Source organism: Neodiprion lecontei, chromosome 2 (genome assembly GCF_021901455.1).
Source record: "Neodiprion lecontei isolate iyNeoLeco1 chromosome 2, iyNeoLeco1.1, whole genome shotgun sequence".
Classification (NCBI taxonomy): Eukaryota; Metazoa; Arthropoda; class Insecta; order Hymenoptera; family Diprionidae; genus Neodiprion; species Neodiprion lecontei.
The window spans coordinates 43,656,835-43,672,294 of NC_060261.1; the positions used below are offsets into that span (position 1 = coordinate 43,656,835).

The window sequence follows — 15,460 nt, forward strand, 5'->3', positions numbered from 1 at the left end:
ATTAAATATTCATTAATAAATTTGACAGTGCAGACGATAGCGACAAGTGTACTTTTTGATAATATCTTTGTTTTTTTTTATTTCACATGCACGAAAGTTGACATACAGCGTCAGCCAAATTTAAATAGGGACAACTTCAGGCGGCCATACCAGCGAGATTTACCATGAAAATCGAACAAAAAAATTTTCCGCATCACTTTATAACTTCCTCTTTTATGTGTGAAAATTTTGACATCATATTAAACAAATTTTACAACGAAAAGAAAAAAAAATAAAAATAAAGAGATGTGAGACTACCCTCTTGTGTAAATACTATACTCGGGGCAAAGAACATAAGTAAAAATATCTCCACAGCGTGTGACTCGTAACGTTACACAGAATACATTCAGGCTTATGGCAAAATGTCGCCTGCAGTATGCAAAGCCACGAATAAGAAAATTGAATTTGTTGTAATACCACACGCTGGAATCAGTCGAAGGGATTCTTCTTCATTATACAAACACCATCGGTCCCACTCTATCGCGTATCTCATTGGCGGCCTGATACGTCAAGTCACAGGATTCCCGATTCCCTTTCCCTTATTTGTGACAATAGCGAAGAACAAACATCGCGACGAAATAACAAATACCTAACGGGGTTTCCCGAATCAGCGCCGCCTATTGAGCCCCTGTCACTCGCACGCGGTTCTGCGATATGTTACGGAAATGGTAAATGGCGAATCTCACGCGAGGAGCCGCCGAGAAACAAGCCTCTCTTTTTTCACCCGTGAAGAACGGAACGAGTCGAGTCGACGGACGGTCGGGTTTTCCCAGATAATTGCGACCGACCCCGTCCCCTTTTCCCTCCACGCAATCTCTCTCCTCATCTTTTCTCTTGCCCACCCCCGCCCCCCTTTTTTTTTTTTTTTGACTTTACCCGCCGCGTGAGGCACGCGTGTTTTCGTCCACCATCACGACGAGGTGTACAGGCGAATTGAAATAATGGATCTATAATTCGTTTATTTAATTCACTTGCACTTCGTTTTTAAATATCGCGTTTTTCAGGCAGCTTAGCCACGCGTAATTGTTGCTTAAACGTCTGCGGGATATTGTATGCGCTATAAGCTATACATAACGCATTTCACCGAGCTCCCGTTGCGAGGGATTAAACAAGGCGTGACGAGGCTGCGGTGTTATAACTTGAACACCCAGTCATTCGTTATTGCTTGTACACTGAATAATAGCGATGGCCGCTGGTAACCTCCGGTCGTCGCGTTGATGGATCGAATAACGAACGAGACGAAATGAAAGATGCATGTAACGTTGAAAGATTAATGTCTGAATAATAATCAGATTATTATATTTACGTAGGCGCAGACGGAGAGAAAGTGAGGAAGAGAGAGAACGCTATGAGCCACGGTAAATTTATTCATGCACGGTTGGATAGAGTACCTGCAGACAATGTATTCGATATAACGCCTGGAAGCTGCATGCTTGTGTATTATGTACCTAATATACTACCTGTTAGATGTAATGAATTTGCGATGAAATAATAGGAATTCATATACACGGTTTAGTCGGGCGTGATGTTGCCTTTATTGAAAAGGTTTCACGCGGCAGTAGATGGGAAAATTATTGCGGGTAACGATCGCGAGATTTTGTACCACGCCTCGTTGTTGCAGTTGACAAAACGCGACGTTCGCTACACGCTTGCGGAATATTCTCTGATTCACTCGTGCAAGAGATTGATCAAATTTACCATATCAATCCAATGTACGGATTCGACAGACCCATGTTAGTACCTCATTTGTAACGATCAAATTTCTTCCTTTCTTTCGATAATTTTCTTCAATTATACTCCGGTGAATTAGTTACAGTAAAGTTTCCGTTTTAAGGGGTTACACCACTGTAAAAACAAAAGAAAAGCTCTTTTTGACGAGCTTTTTTTTGGATGAAAGAAAAGAAGATAAGGTAATAATATTTAAGAAAGTTATCAAACATGTATTTAAGTATAATACAAAAAATTATTATTAAAAAATATTTAAAAATAGCGGCACTGGAGTCATTCTCGCGAAGCATGCGGCACGCGGTGTATTTTTCAATTTAAATGCAGAAGAAAAAAAAACTGCTTAATCTACATGTCTATAGCTAGAGAAATGCGTAGAGGATTTTTAAAACATTGATATTCTGTGTAATTAGCGAGAATTCGAATGAAAATGTTTAATATTATCTTTTATCAAAAAAAAAAAAAGGTGCATTTAATATGTTTTTACAGTGGTGTCACCCCTTAAGGGGTTGACATTGATGTATGAATGTATAATATAGAGTTACCATTTATTTTATTTTTTTGCGAATTTTCGCTTCGGTGGAGGGGAAAAAACATATCAGACCCCTCACCTTCCCAAAAAAGAAAGAAACAAAAATCGATTAAATTACTCGGCAACCCCTCCCCCCCAAAGTAACGTTGAAAACTTTTTGCCCAGTTTTGCGAACGTACGTTTTAACAATCTCTCGTCCGCCGTATACATATGCGTACAGCGTTGGTATATGTACATACCTTCGTAACCACTGAATCATATCGAGGTACGTAGATAGATATACATATATCACATCGCGCGTTTGCCGCGAAGGGTTGGAGTAATTTAGCGTTAACGACTGTAATATATTTTTAAACTGGATACGACGGACACTTTTTAGTCATGGTTGGATATCTGGGTCTGCACGCTTGCGGAAAACTCGCGGAGACACAGACACAACCATCGGTTAGGCAGTGTTACGCATCGTACGCACGTGGGGGGTGTAGGTCTCTTGGTGTACGTGTGTAAAACCACCCCGCCACTCTTTTTCGACGATGCAGAGGGCTGCTTTGCCGGCGTATTGCGGCGCTGATAACGGGCGAAAATCCGACGATGTCCCTCGCCAGCACTCGCGTATCTCGTTTTTCTTATTTCCTTTTACAATCTTCATAACCGTTTTTGCCCTAGTTGATGCATCTCTCTGGATACTTTACACAAGTCTGTGGTTTTTCTTCCAATCCTATTTTCGCGTATCATTACCATTTCTTTTTGTGTAATGTAGTATTAAACAAACGTGTATGTATGGTGTGTGTGTCGTACTTGTTTATTGTTAGACGACAAGCTCGGAATAAGGAATAAAAGTATAATACCAATCATATCGAGCGCTCGTTGCGTGCTAGTAACCAGCCCAGGAAATCAGATTCTCGATAGGAAAAATCGATCCCTTTTAAATTACCATGTAAATGCTGCGTTTTTTTTTTTTTTTTGTCTTCGTATTTTTTATTACTGGAATTTAGATATTGCGGGCGGAGTTTTATAATTATTCACAACGAGGGTGCCGCGATCTTTCGAGAACGAGAGAAATTGTGCGAGCGGCAAGGAAAAGAAGTAACCTGATCTTATCATTATACATATGTATATGTATATGCAATTTTCTGTATCACATTTTTCCGATTGCTACAGGAGATCCCGCGCTAGAATGAAAGGTGAATAAAGTAGAGCGAAAGAAGGGGGCGGGGGGGAAGAACGAAAGAAAGTCGTAAAGTGACAATTGCAATGCGCGGCATACGCTTCGGTCTTGAATCGAGGATTGCCGACATAGCAACAATAAAATTTACACAGCTCGGTTGTAAATTCGGGCGTAAAAAATATGCAGATGTACGGATACGGATACGGATATTTTATTCACGACTACACGCTCCGCCATGACTGCTGTGTGTGTGCGTGTGTGTTGAAAATGAGCTTATTTCAGCTCTGGTGACGATTTGTTTGTCCCTTCGATTTCTTTGTCTCATTTTACTTTTTTGTTCCCGTTTTATCTCCTGGCTTTTCGCTCTCCGTTTTGTTTCCCATTCCTGAGACGTATCCCAGTTTTTTCGTACGCGAGTGAACGGAGTATTGTTCGGTACTTCAGATTGGAACGTGCGGATCGACTGGTTTTTATTTCTCGAGAATAAAACTAGCAAAAGTGAGGAAAATCGTGTTCTCCGTAAAAGAGAGTCTGAAAATATGACAGTCATTTAATCAGCACCGGCAGCTTCTTAATTTCAACGTCCTTTCTTCGCTTCGTCTCTTGCGACATACCGTGCAAAAATCTTTATTTCATCTTCCGACTGAAATTGAAATTGAAATCCTTACGCGGCAGTCGGGGAATTACGTCAGGAAATAGTATCTTGTGCGAAGCGTTTAGCCAGTGAGTTTGAGGAAAATCATCAGCCTGTTGTCAAAGAGAACCGTAAAAAATGAAGAATAAGAGAAAAATGATATGGAAATATTGAGAAAACAGAGGAGTGAACTCCTCACTCGATGCTGATGTTGCTCGAGGGCGGTGGACGCAAGGCAAGTGTACCAGTTATTGACCTTTTTTGGTTGAATCCGTTTGATCCTTGGTTCTAAAATTACCAGAAAATTAATTTGCCGTGTTTAACACTCTGGCAATTGGTCTCTAGTCATCAAGAAATTCACAATTTGCGCCGTCAATTTATAATTTTGGAAAATGAAAGGGTCAATAATTTATTCGGTCTAAACGTGACGGTAACTGGTACTCTTAGCTTACGTTTCTTTGTTTGCAGGCTGCGCTTCAACTTGTACGTTACAAGGTGAAGATATGTGGATGCTAGAGCACAGCAGCGAGCATAAAGTCAGGTATCATCGTGCTTTCGAATATCCTTAATACTGCGAGGCTGAGGTTGGTAACGTCAACGTATCGAAACGTTGAAACAAAAAATTACCATTTAGCACCTTTAGAATAACTGAAGAAGTTGAATGAACAAAATCTGAGTTTGTTGATGCTGCATTATAATGCGGAAGTTGCAAAATAACGAATTTCTCTAAAATCGCATCGTTACAACGACGTTACAAACTTACAAGACCGTTTCTTCGCCAGCGTAAATCGTAGACACCGGGTGTTCCCCGATTCTCGTGATTTCCTTCTACCTTTCTCACACACGAATTCTGCACGCTGCGAGTTACGCCGTAGACCAGCAATATGCACCTTGACCTCTCGTGTGTCGCTCGAGTAGCTCGCGATTATGCGAGACGTGGTGACGGTGAGGAGATATCGCTAGCTGTGGCAGCACGCATTATTACCTTTAAACTGGCAATCCAACCAAGTTTCCACAATCTATTTGGGTCATCGTCGCATAACTTCATGCTCTTACCTTATACCGCATAATCCACTTTTTCCGCCGATGTGAGAGTCGAGTAGACTGGCGCTCGTGGCGGATACTGAAAGCGAATGACGGTGTTCGGTAAAAGACATTTTCATGTACTCTTTGCACAGCAGTTTCGTAATAATAGATACGAGCTTACAGATCATCAGTTTGGAAGTGCGTCCTGACCATTGAATGAGATAATCTACCCGTTGTGGTTTTTATTACTTGTCAATTGGATTTCCGACAGTGTAATTACTCCACTGTCTTGTTACCGTTCGTGCGAAACTCGACGTGTAGGTCAGCCGGACGAAGAGCGGATTCGTTCTAGCCAAACTGCCGAAGCTAAACTACTAAACTACTGCATTATTGTTTGCACGACGCTTTAATGCCGCACGTATGGATTATTCATGAAGCTCACTGGACCGCCTGCTGCCACCGCTGCACAGCTTCCACCTTCACTGTCGGTTCAGAGATGCGCACAGGTTTATGGAAAACCTGTTTAACTAAGAAATTAGCCCTCCTCCTATTTGCTACCGCACCAGACTTCCTGAATTTACCGAGATAAAAGAATGGCGGGACTTTAATGTACAATTATTTGCAAAAATGGCAGTTAGAAACGACATCAACGCAAAGCATTTCGTCAATAAAATTTGTAAGTCGATCATATCGAAATATGAGGTCTGATTTCTGTAGAACAAGTTGTACGTCTATTTAGGGAGTTTCGCGTCACTGCTGTGACTACGACGTTGTAGATTATCCGGATCGACAGATTTCAATCCGTTCGATCTTGTATTCGAGGGAAGCATTATACGCAATACAGTGATCTTGGCTCCGTCGATGACAAACTCAACGATCCGCAAAGTATGTAGTCGAGGAATTTCCCTCTACCTATAACGAAACTTGGTGGGAATGCTTCAAATTCCTCTTCTTCTTTTTCTTCTTTTTCATCTCCTCCCGATGTTTTTTTTTTTTTTCTTAATATAATTACCGCGTGCGCGTAGCAAATGTTCGCTTAATCGGGTTACTTTTATTCCGAATAAATGTCGAATGAAATCCCCGACCTCCCTACCAATCCATCCTCCGGTCTTATACCACCTCGCGGGACTCTTAAATGATCGTTTTATCGAGTTTTTTCGACAGGTACCCTGATCAAAGTTGGGTTTTATCCAGGCTGTTAAACGCTGTTTGCATACTCCCTTCCCTCATCGTCTCCTAGTCAGTCTTGGGGAAAGCTTTTCACAAGATTTTCCATCGCACCTCCCATTTATTAGTACACAGTTTCGACGTGAAATTCACGATCCAATCGTACGTTCTTACCGTAGTTTATATTTTCCTCTTCATTATTTCTATCGCTTCGTAATATTGCGCGTCTTATTTAAACATAGTATACTCTGTTACACTCCAACCGTATATTGGTAAAATAAAGAATGTAATACATCGACTGAAACTCCGAAGGGAATTTCTGCGACTCGTTCAATTTTTACCACTGCAGATGAAAAGTCTGAGTAATACGTCTAGGTACTGGGCATCGACTGTACGGTGTATGTGAAAACTTGCACGACGAGTAGGAGTCCGAGTACGGTCAGGGACGTCGATGTCGCAGTTTTATTGGTAGTCCGTCAACGTGATGAATTTCTTGCCGCAGTTAGGAAACGTTGAAGACCAAATGTTTTTTTTAACACGCGCACAGCTGCTGTGGGCAGGTGAAATGGTTTACTCGAGGTCTCCCAATCGGCTCTCTCTCCTCTCTTCCCATAACGTATTTTTTTTTCCAACGATCTCTGGTTAATTCAATTCGGGTATCATCAAAGACGGTTTTATACATCGAGCAGAAGAAATCCTTAATCTCAACCATTTAGAGAATTTTTAAACTCGTCGTTGTTAAAGTCGCTGGCCGTGCAATTATAACAATCATAGTCACGAGTCTTGAAGAGCTTCGTGTTCCTGACAGCGGTGGCTTTAAATTTACCGAGCTTTTGTAAGCATAGGGACAAAAACAATCCGAGAACGAGCAAAGGCACTTGGCACAGAGACTGAAACTTGGTGATAAAATTTATATCAATGCTGAAGTATATGTAAATCTCATCGTCGGGAGAACGGTCTGGGAATTGGGAGGAATGGGTGGAATGGGAATTTGCAGATATGTGCCCGCACTGAGTTGGTGGAGGCTGTACCTACGTATGTACCTCACCCACCTACCTTCGTACGTCTCCTACGCCGGCACACTGGTTCCAAAATCATTTGCATTTTAATTGAATAACACCGCTCGCCGCCCGCCCGCCGTACCTTATCACGTATACTTGTAATCGAATCGTCATTCGGCGTATCCTTAATTAACTTACTTATTAGCTTACCGACATTTCCGAGCTACCGCGGTTCTTTGCCAAAACATACAATGGAAACTGTAATAACCTGATTTGGCATTGTGTGCAGGAAATCATCGATGATTCGAAGCTTGCATTCCGCGCGAACCTCGAGGTGAGAATGACGCATCCCGCGAAACACATCGGGGCATTGTTGGAGCATTTAATTTGTAACTGGCCGATTATTTACCTCAGAATATATGTACGGGTTCGTAAAGGACCCCGACAAAATTTCAAACCGCGCTCCTCGGTTAAAAATTAATATTATCGGTTGGGAACCGTGACCATAATTCAATTTCACCATCTCGCGGTGTGGTTTAGCCGGCGGTAGAATCAGTTGCTTGTTAGCTGTTGCGCAGAGTAATAGAAGAAAAAAAATCTAACGACCCCAATCTCAAGATGCCGCTGATTTTTCGTGGCAGTAAGTGATTTTTTTTTTTTTCAATCATACGGAAGCAATGTTCTACGTGAACTCGTACGCTTTGTGAAAAATGTACGCTACTCTACATTTTGTTTTTTTATGCGAACTCGGCGGCTTTGTAGAAAATGTATGTCATTTATTCACGCATAAAATGGCCCAAAGATACGACTTAACCTTCTGCGACGAACACCGAACGGTGCATCGTTGCCTTTACGCTACTGCAGTCGAATGATTTACACGGTTCCTTCCTCAAATTATCATCACTGATTGTATACTATTTTTTAAATAAAAGAGCTTGAAAATGTACGAAAACATGTTGAAAACACTTTTCTTACGTTACTTTATTACGTTTTTATTGACTTTTTTCGTATTTTCATATCCCGAAATAAATATACTTTTTCAACGGGACGTAGGAATAGCAAATTTTCTCTGTAACTCTCATGTAGCCTCTAAAAATTCGCGTTTGAAATTGGGAAATCGATTCGCTAAAAAAAAAAAAAAAAAAAAAAATTACGTTTTTGCCTTTTTTATACTATTTCTTGATAGCTAATTGAGTTTTTCACCGACTAAACTCGAATAAAAAAATAAAATAAAATGTCTTATTCGCTATTCGCTACCTCGTTAAGAAAGCGAAAACGTTTATGTAGGTACTTAGAAGTCCCATTATTTCCTTTTAGAACGATTTTACGACCGAGAAACACGCGGGGCCTTATCGACCCCCTCACGAGTTATAAGGTAGAAAAAAAGATACGCGTGTTCTAGAATTAAATGAGCGCGGGGCGGGTGGCATTTAGCAATCAGATTCGGACGACGACGTACCCGATTTAAGCCGTCGCCTTCCCGTGCAGGCTGATCGTCGTCGCGTTGGTCTGACGCAACAACCGCCTTCACTACTTACCGAGCTGCACTCGATTCTGCTGTTCTTCGAACACTTGGCGAATTCGGGCCTCCAAGCACCGCCGTCAGTGTGGTTGCGAATATTCACCACCCTTTTCATACCGATTCTCACGAATTCGTCGAATAAGGATCGTAGTATACTTTCGGCGCCGGTAACTTTCCCGGCACAGACCCTTGAGTGGGTACGTAAGTTTCGCGATTCTGATACCTACGTCACTTTCAACGAGCTGACGAAGACATTGATCAGGATTAATTGGGTAAACACTCACCGTCTCCTGCTGCTCTTGCGTTGTCCTCCCCCTCCCCCTCCTCATGCCCCTGTACCTTGCGTCAAATTTCCGAAAATGGTACCCGGCGATGCGAAACACCGTCTATAAATCTATTTTCTGACAAATTGATGCGTAAAAGTTGTAACGTAGATAAGCGATCCGATACAAAAATTGATTACCACAGGTTTTATGATGCTGGTCATCTTATGTAAAAATTTGCTCGTTCATTGGTTCCTCGTCGAACGTCGACTAGAGATAGGTATTTGCATTAGCGAAATTCTGTAACAGCGGTTCGTTTGGCTTCGAAACAAAACAATTTCACCTACCTTGCAGCTGACTGTGCTTGATACTGTAGGTGTCTTTTAAATGCCTTACTTACGTTAGCCGAGGTAGCGAGCAGTTTGACTTCTTGAAGCCTTTCTTTGGCGTTCTTCTCAACGAGCATGCGTATAATTCGATTTCACCGCACTCTGCGCTGTACATTTAATCCTTTCTCCTCGTCCCTGTCGTTAACATCCTGACCCGGTTAGAAGCTGCACGATCAAACTTCTTCGTCGTATCTCTCAGTCGCACGGGGGTAAGGAGTAGCGGTTAGGTAGATTAATGCTAATCCACCCATGTTTACATGGCCGTGACGCTAATGCAACCTTCGGGAATTTACCTCCGGAGCGTTAACGTCTGAACAAGAATACAGCTGCAGCTGACGTAGGAGCCGAAACTCAACCTGAGGTATTCGTTAACGAATTTCGCTCTCGTACCGAGCGAAGTATATTCCTATTACCGTACTTTACTCGATCGCGGATGGATCGATTTTCCACAACATCGCGGTGCATGCAATTACCGGGATGCTGGGAGCTGGCTTTGTACAGTCGCGAATATTTGCGATACTTCGTGGAAACGCGAAGAACGCCTGTTTTGCTTCAATCGCATCGCCCGACACACCGAGAACAAGTCTTTTGACCCATTTACACGTACGCTACATGGCAGGGTGGGTGCCCTCAGCATCGCGGTGCGTACGATCGTTCCCGACGCAATTTTCTTCACCGCGCTTACGTCGCACGAAGTTTCTTTCTTCAAAGAAAATTCCTCGCAGGCATCCGTAATTGTTCTTGACATTCGTCGTAGATTAACCTCTGTGACCGAAGTTACATTTTTATTGGGGACTCGACTAATTTAGCCGACGTATTTCCCTACCTTGAGTACGACGACTCACCTGCTTGTACTTTTCTTTTTACCTTTTATGCTATGTTTACTCGAGATGAAAATTTAATTTGTCCGTCCTCCATTCTACACCGGCCTCGTTAAAATTTACATTCAGTTCCTTTGTCTCTTTGGTGGTTATATACTTTGTTCAAAGGAAAAAAGCAAAACGACCGTACAAAGTGAAAAAAGGACGTAAGAAAAAAAATATAAAATAAAATCCCAAAAGGCGAGAACAAATAATATCCACCTGCAAAATCTTGTCTCTCCCACATCGCGCTCCCAGCTTTTCGTGCTAAAATTCTCTCTCTCTCTCTCTCTCTCTCTCTCTCTTTCCCCCCTCCCTCTTCCTTCGTTGTATACGTGTATTCCTCTTATACTCTCCTCTTTCCTTCGCATTGAATCGTGCAGCTGAATAGCTTCCGCTTGAAAAGTCTTGTTTCTCGTCGCGTTGCGACTAGAGGGGAATATTTGTAGCTTACAGCCCACGGTTATGTGCTTATACTAGACTCGGCTCAGACGTCTGTAGATTCTCAAAAAGAATAGGTAGGTACCGAGTACACATGTACGAAGCTTGGCAAGAAACGAGTGCAGGGATTTTATGCATGAATTTCTTCGGTGTTGTAAAATTTTTCCCTTTTTTTCTTTCTACCCCTATCTGTTAACAATTGGGGCGGGGTGGAAGAAGCTCTGCACTTCTGCCATAGGCAAACTGACGACGCAAGTAGGTCACTCGTTCTAAATTTTATTTCATGTTTTCCCCCATCCACTCCCGCAGGACAATTGCCAAGTATAAATAATTAAAGGTTGTTTAATCGAGGTCGAGACCTGCAGTGTTCCCCCCACCCTTCACTTTGTCATTTTTAACGACGCGTCGTTCACGTATACATGCAGGCGGACTTTTACCTTTTGTAAAAAAAATCTTTCTCTCTCTCTCTCTCTCTCTCTCTCGCTCTATTCGTGATATTGAAACAAGAATACGCGTGTGTTTCTCGTCGTTTTGTGTTGGTGCCCTAATTACGCGAACCTCCGGTAAAGTCTGGATCGATTTTCTTCAGCCTAGAGTTGCACGAGCCAGCTGGAAACTGCATGAGGTAGGTAGCAGTGAGGTATCAAACAGCTTACATGGTTGTCGGCAATTATTTTCAGGTTCGTTATATACATATATATATATATAATTATATATATCATTGTACGCGATAAGGATTTGCTGGGAAGATTTCCCAGCAAATACCACGTGTGTCGCGATATTTCATTCGCGTTACAGTTTTTGGCACGAGTGTGATATTGGTTGGCTCAAACTGAAAATTAATGCGAGACCCTGACGGACGAAAAGAGAGCGAGGCTTACGCTCGTCTCTGGAACTTTCACGGAAAAAATATCAACTTGAAGGGGGCTCGAAGTTCTCTTGCGGATATTTTGTTTATCCTTTATTCTATCTTTTCCAACTCGATGCCGACCATTCCATTCCTTTCTTTACCCTCTTCTTCTTCTTCTTCTTCTTCTTTTTCTTCTTCTTCTTCTTCTTCTTCTTCATGTTCCAAATTCTTCGTTCTTTTTTTTCTTTCCTCGCGAAACGTCGTTCGTAAGTCCAACCGCGATCCCTTTTCTATACACGGAGTATTCTTTGGAATTACTTCCGAGATCTTGGGGCGACCCTAATTCTCTTGTTGATAACCTACGGTGTGTGCATGCGAAATACCGTGACTTCCGCCTTCTTTTTCTTTTGTGTTTCAATCGAATTTTACCGGTTTACAATTCAGATGTTCTTCAGTCATGGCAAAACTCGTCGACAAATGACGGCTAAGCATATTAGAAATAATGTATTCCTGCGGTTATAACTTTCCTTTATTTGATTTACTTGTCGGAAGTTTTGATTCGCTGCGTGAAACCACGTTGTTACGGCACCTGGCACGGCGGAAGAGCTGTAGGATTTAATTAATCACTTGTAATGTATATATTATACGTATATGCATATGTATACGACGCGAATGAATGAATGAACGAACGAACAAACGCCGGGAACAGTTCTAATTTACAATTTGCCCGAGCTGCGGCATAAACAAAGCAACGCACGTCGCAACAACGTCAAATTACTCGCTCTTAGGAATCACCGCGATTAGTGATACCAACCGGAATAATTATCGGCCAAGGTTAGAATAAGCTTCGCTCGGGCTTGCGTTGTCAAAGCGAAATTGTATGTAATGATCATTATTAGTACCTGCAAATTGGGAAGATTACGTGAGAAATATGCGCGAAGAGATTCGTTACAGAATTTTCCCTATGGTGCAGTCAAGAGAATATATTTATAATGTTTAACGTGATCTCGTAACAGAAATTTACTTCAGTTATTTTCACAAAGTTGGCTCCCAGAGAATTTTTCCGCTTATTTCGGGAATGCTTGGTAAATTCTCTCTTACATTCTGTTACAGAAAATGATACCTGCATACCTGATCTGCACACCGAAGACGAGGCAGTCCGTACGGTGAGTCGTACTTACGTACACGTTTGATACATCGACGTAATATTCTATTTCATTCAATTTCTCGATTTTGTTTAAACAAGTTTGCCGAGAGCGATTCATTTTCGTAATTTCTTTGCTGTGTCTCTTTATTTGTTTAAACTTTTTATTCGTTTCGCTCAGCTACCGCGGTATACGTATACCCACGTGGAATACGGAACATTTGAAATCGAATCGAACCCGGGCTGGCGGTTTCATTAATGCGCGTGTATTCTCAGTCGAATATCCGCGAGTTCAAACTTTATACTCTTAGTTGCAATTTTAAAACTTTCAACCATGGCGCTGCTCGTACTCTGCCTCAGGGACTATCTCCACGGCTTTACAGGGTACTTGGATGAATACAAAGAGGGTTGGTTAGTAAATTGTACCTACGTCCTAGCCTGCGTACCTACTTCACCCTGAACCCTTAGCGGCAAACGGTTAAAAGAGTGATGAATAACTAAAGAACAGAGAATGCAATTATACGAAGAATCCCGGAAGGAAACGGTTTCATTGCACCTACCCGTTATTTACGTTCGTGATCGTTGAAGTATATTTTTTCGTCATTGCTCCTTTATTGCCTCCTTTTTCCTTCCCTCACCTCTCGAGAGTCTCGAGTCCCTTGCAGGGTGTCTCTCACCGATAAGCTGAAACCCGTGTCGCGTTTGGCGTTAGCGGAACTGCAGATTGATCTTCGTCTTGCGTTATGCCCCGGATCAGTCGGAACTCACGAAAGTGGTTGAAAAATCGAGCTTAGACCCGGTTTCCGGGTCTTAAATCTTGCGATCCTAGGCGGTTGTAGAGACGGGGATGGAAGCGTTCGTTCACAAACCACGAGAATAATACTACTTCGGAAGAATAATGATATATTATACGCTGATTTATCGCAGGGTGTGAATCTCGAGGGTCTATTATAGTTTGCGTGGATAAATCATGTGTATACCGGTGTACGTCCTTAGTTCGCACCGACTGATCGGGATAATCCTAATAATAATAACAATAACAATATACTCCGACAGCCGCAGACAGACAACAATCGTATGTGGGACTCTGATGAAATTATTTAGTCGAGCCAAACGTTCCGGCGTGGTTAAGGCAAGGTAATCGAGATATTGCCACGGGAATAAACCTCATAAAATAGAAAAAGGCGTCGGTCGTGAAAGGTTTTTTTTTTTTATTTATCATTATCTTTTTATTTACAATAACAAGTTTTACGAGGCGAGAATGCGGCGTATGTTCGATGTTTACTATCAAATGGATTATTACTTCGAGACATCGTCGTAACCTCGCGCTGACCTCACTTATCTTGGAATGAGTCTAGACAGTCGTGATTGCAGTTTTTGAAATAGAGAGAAAAAAAACAAAACAAAGAAAAAGGGGGGAAAAAATGAAAAATAAAAGTAGTCCGCATCGGTATACCTACTTTTCTGCCCTCCATTTAACTGACGGCTGCGTCTGCACCAAAGGGCGCTTCGGGACTCGGTTCGTTTCTACCGCAATCAGAAAATGGAAAAAAAAAAAAAAAAAAAAAAAAAAAATGGTATCAAACAAAACGAAAATATTTTCGTGGAATGAAATGGAATATAACACGGGTGGCATTGTTTCAATCGGATTCACCTCGATTGACAACAGGTGCACTTTGTTTCATCATATTTATTCATAACATTCGGCACTCACGTACGTACAGCTTACGCATGAAAAGAGGGGCGAGGTGGAGAGACCAGCCCTAGACACGTCAGAGTTCAGGCCCTGAGGTTATTTACCCTGCACACCTTCGTCAGTCAATGTTGATTAACCCTCGTATGCGGGGAGTCGTCGCGGCTCTATATTTAATTTCATCGATACGATAGAACTTCGCACCTTCTGGACGAATGATTTGTACCTATACGAGAAGGAAGCGTTTTATTCCCGGAAGTTGAGAGTCGTAGCGTTACGTGTGGTTTGTGGGAATTAAGAAGTTGGAACGAGTCAAAGGCGTCGCTTCGGAGTAATTACTCGGGAGTAAAATAAGTTGTTTTTTTTTTTTCATTACCCCGACCGCTCGGTATAAGCGCTGTCCCCGCTTTTTTCAAGATAGTTGCCTTCATTCGTATGCGCAGAGTGCGACTCGCCCTCCGGCTAACTTCACGCCGTTTGCAGGGAGAAAAATAATGTCCTACACACCTAAGTATCGTCAACTTTCTACCGGTAAGATTACCCAGCCACGTTTGGTCAACGTTTCGATGGAAAAAGTTGAGGATACGGTTCTCATACTATCATCTTTTCCGTGTCGCGTCGAATAGAAAGTTTGAAAAAATTATCGGCATCGCCGTTGTTTGGATTTTAGTTCCTGTCTTGGTTTTATCGACGCGTCGAATTAAAGGAACGGAGCGGGTGTTCCGGATGGGGAAAAGCCGCGCGCCTTCATCTCTCCGGTAAACCCTTTCGTTTAATCATAATCAAGATATAATCGTTTCCCCAACTCGTTTCGCTGGGGCCAATAAATTCTCTCGGGGGTGTCTTAACCCTGACAGATCGCGATAAGACGGCTGTAGGGAACTCGCGGCAAGTTCTACGGCTCAATCAGTGACGCGCTAGCTTTGAGTTCGAGCTTCGATGTATAGGTAAGAAGTAGAGAGAAGCATCGAGGTGGTGAAAGATGGTTATCGCGGCTCGAGCGGAG

At 42.2% G+C, this 15,460-nt stretch overlaps 2 protein-coding genes across 4 annotated transcripts in view; both read left to right on the forward strand.

The window, feature by feature from the left end:
* Positions 1–15,460, forward strand: part of LOC107220785 (neurocalcin homolog) — a 112,092-nt gene that overhangs the window by 28,630 nt on the left and 68,002 nt on the right. The gene's annotated exons all lie outside the window — the stretch shown is intronic.
* LOC107220791 (neuronal calcium sensor 2) overlaps positions 1–15,460 on the forward strand; it is a 99,191-nt gene that overhangs the window by 28,597 nt on the left and 55,134 nt on the right. Inside the window, exon 4 of one of the 2 annotated variants that reach the window (XM_046733140.1) lies at positions 12,731–12,783. The exons of the other annotated variant lie outside the window; for it this stretch is intronic. The gene's annotated coding sequence lies outside the window, so the exon portion shown is untranslated. The remainder of the gene's footprint in view (positions 1–12,730; positions 12,784–15,460) is intronic. 2 annotated transcript variants of the gene reach the window in all.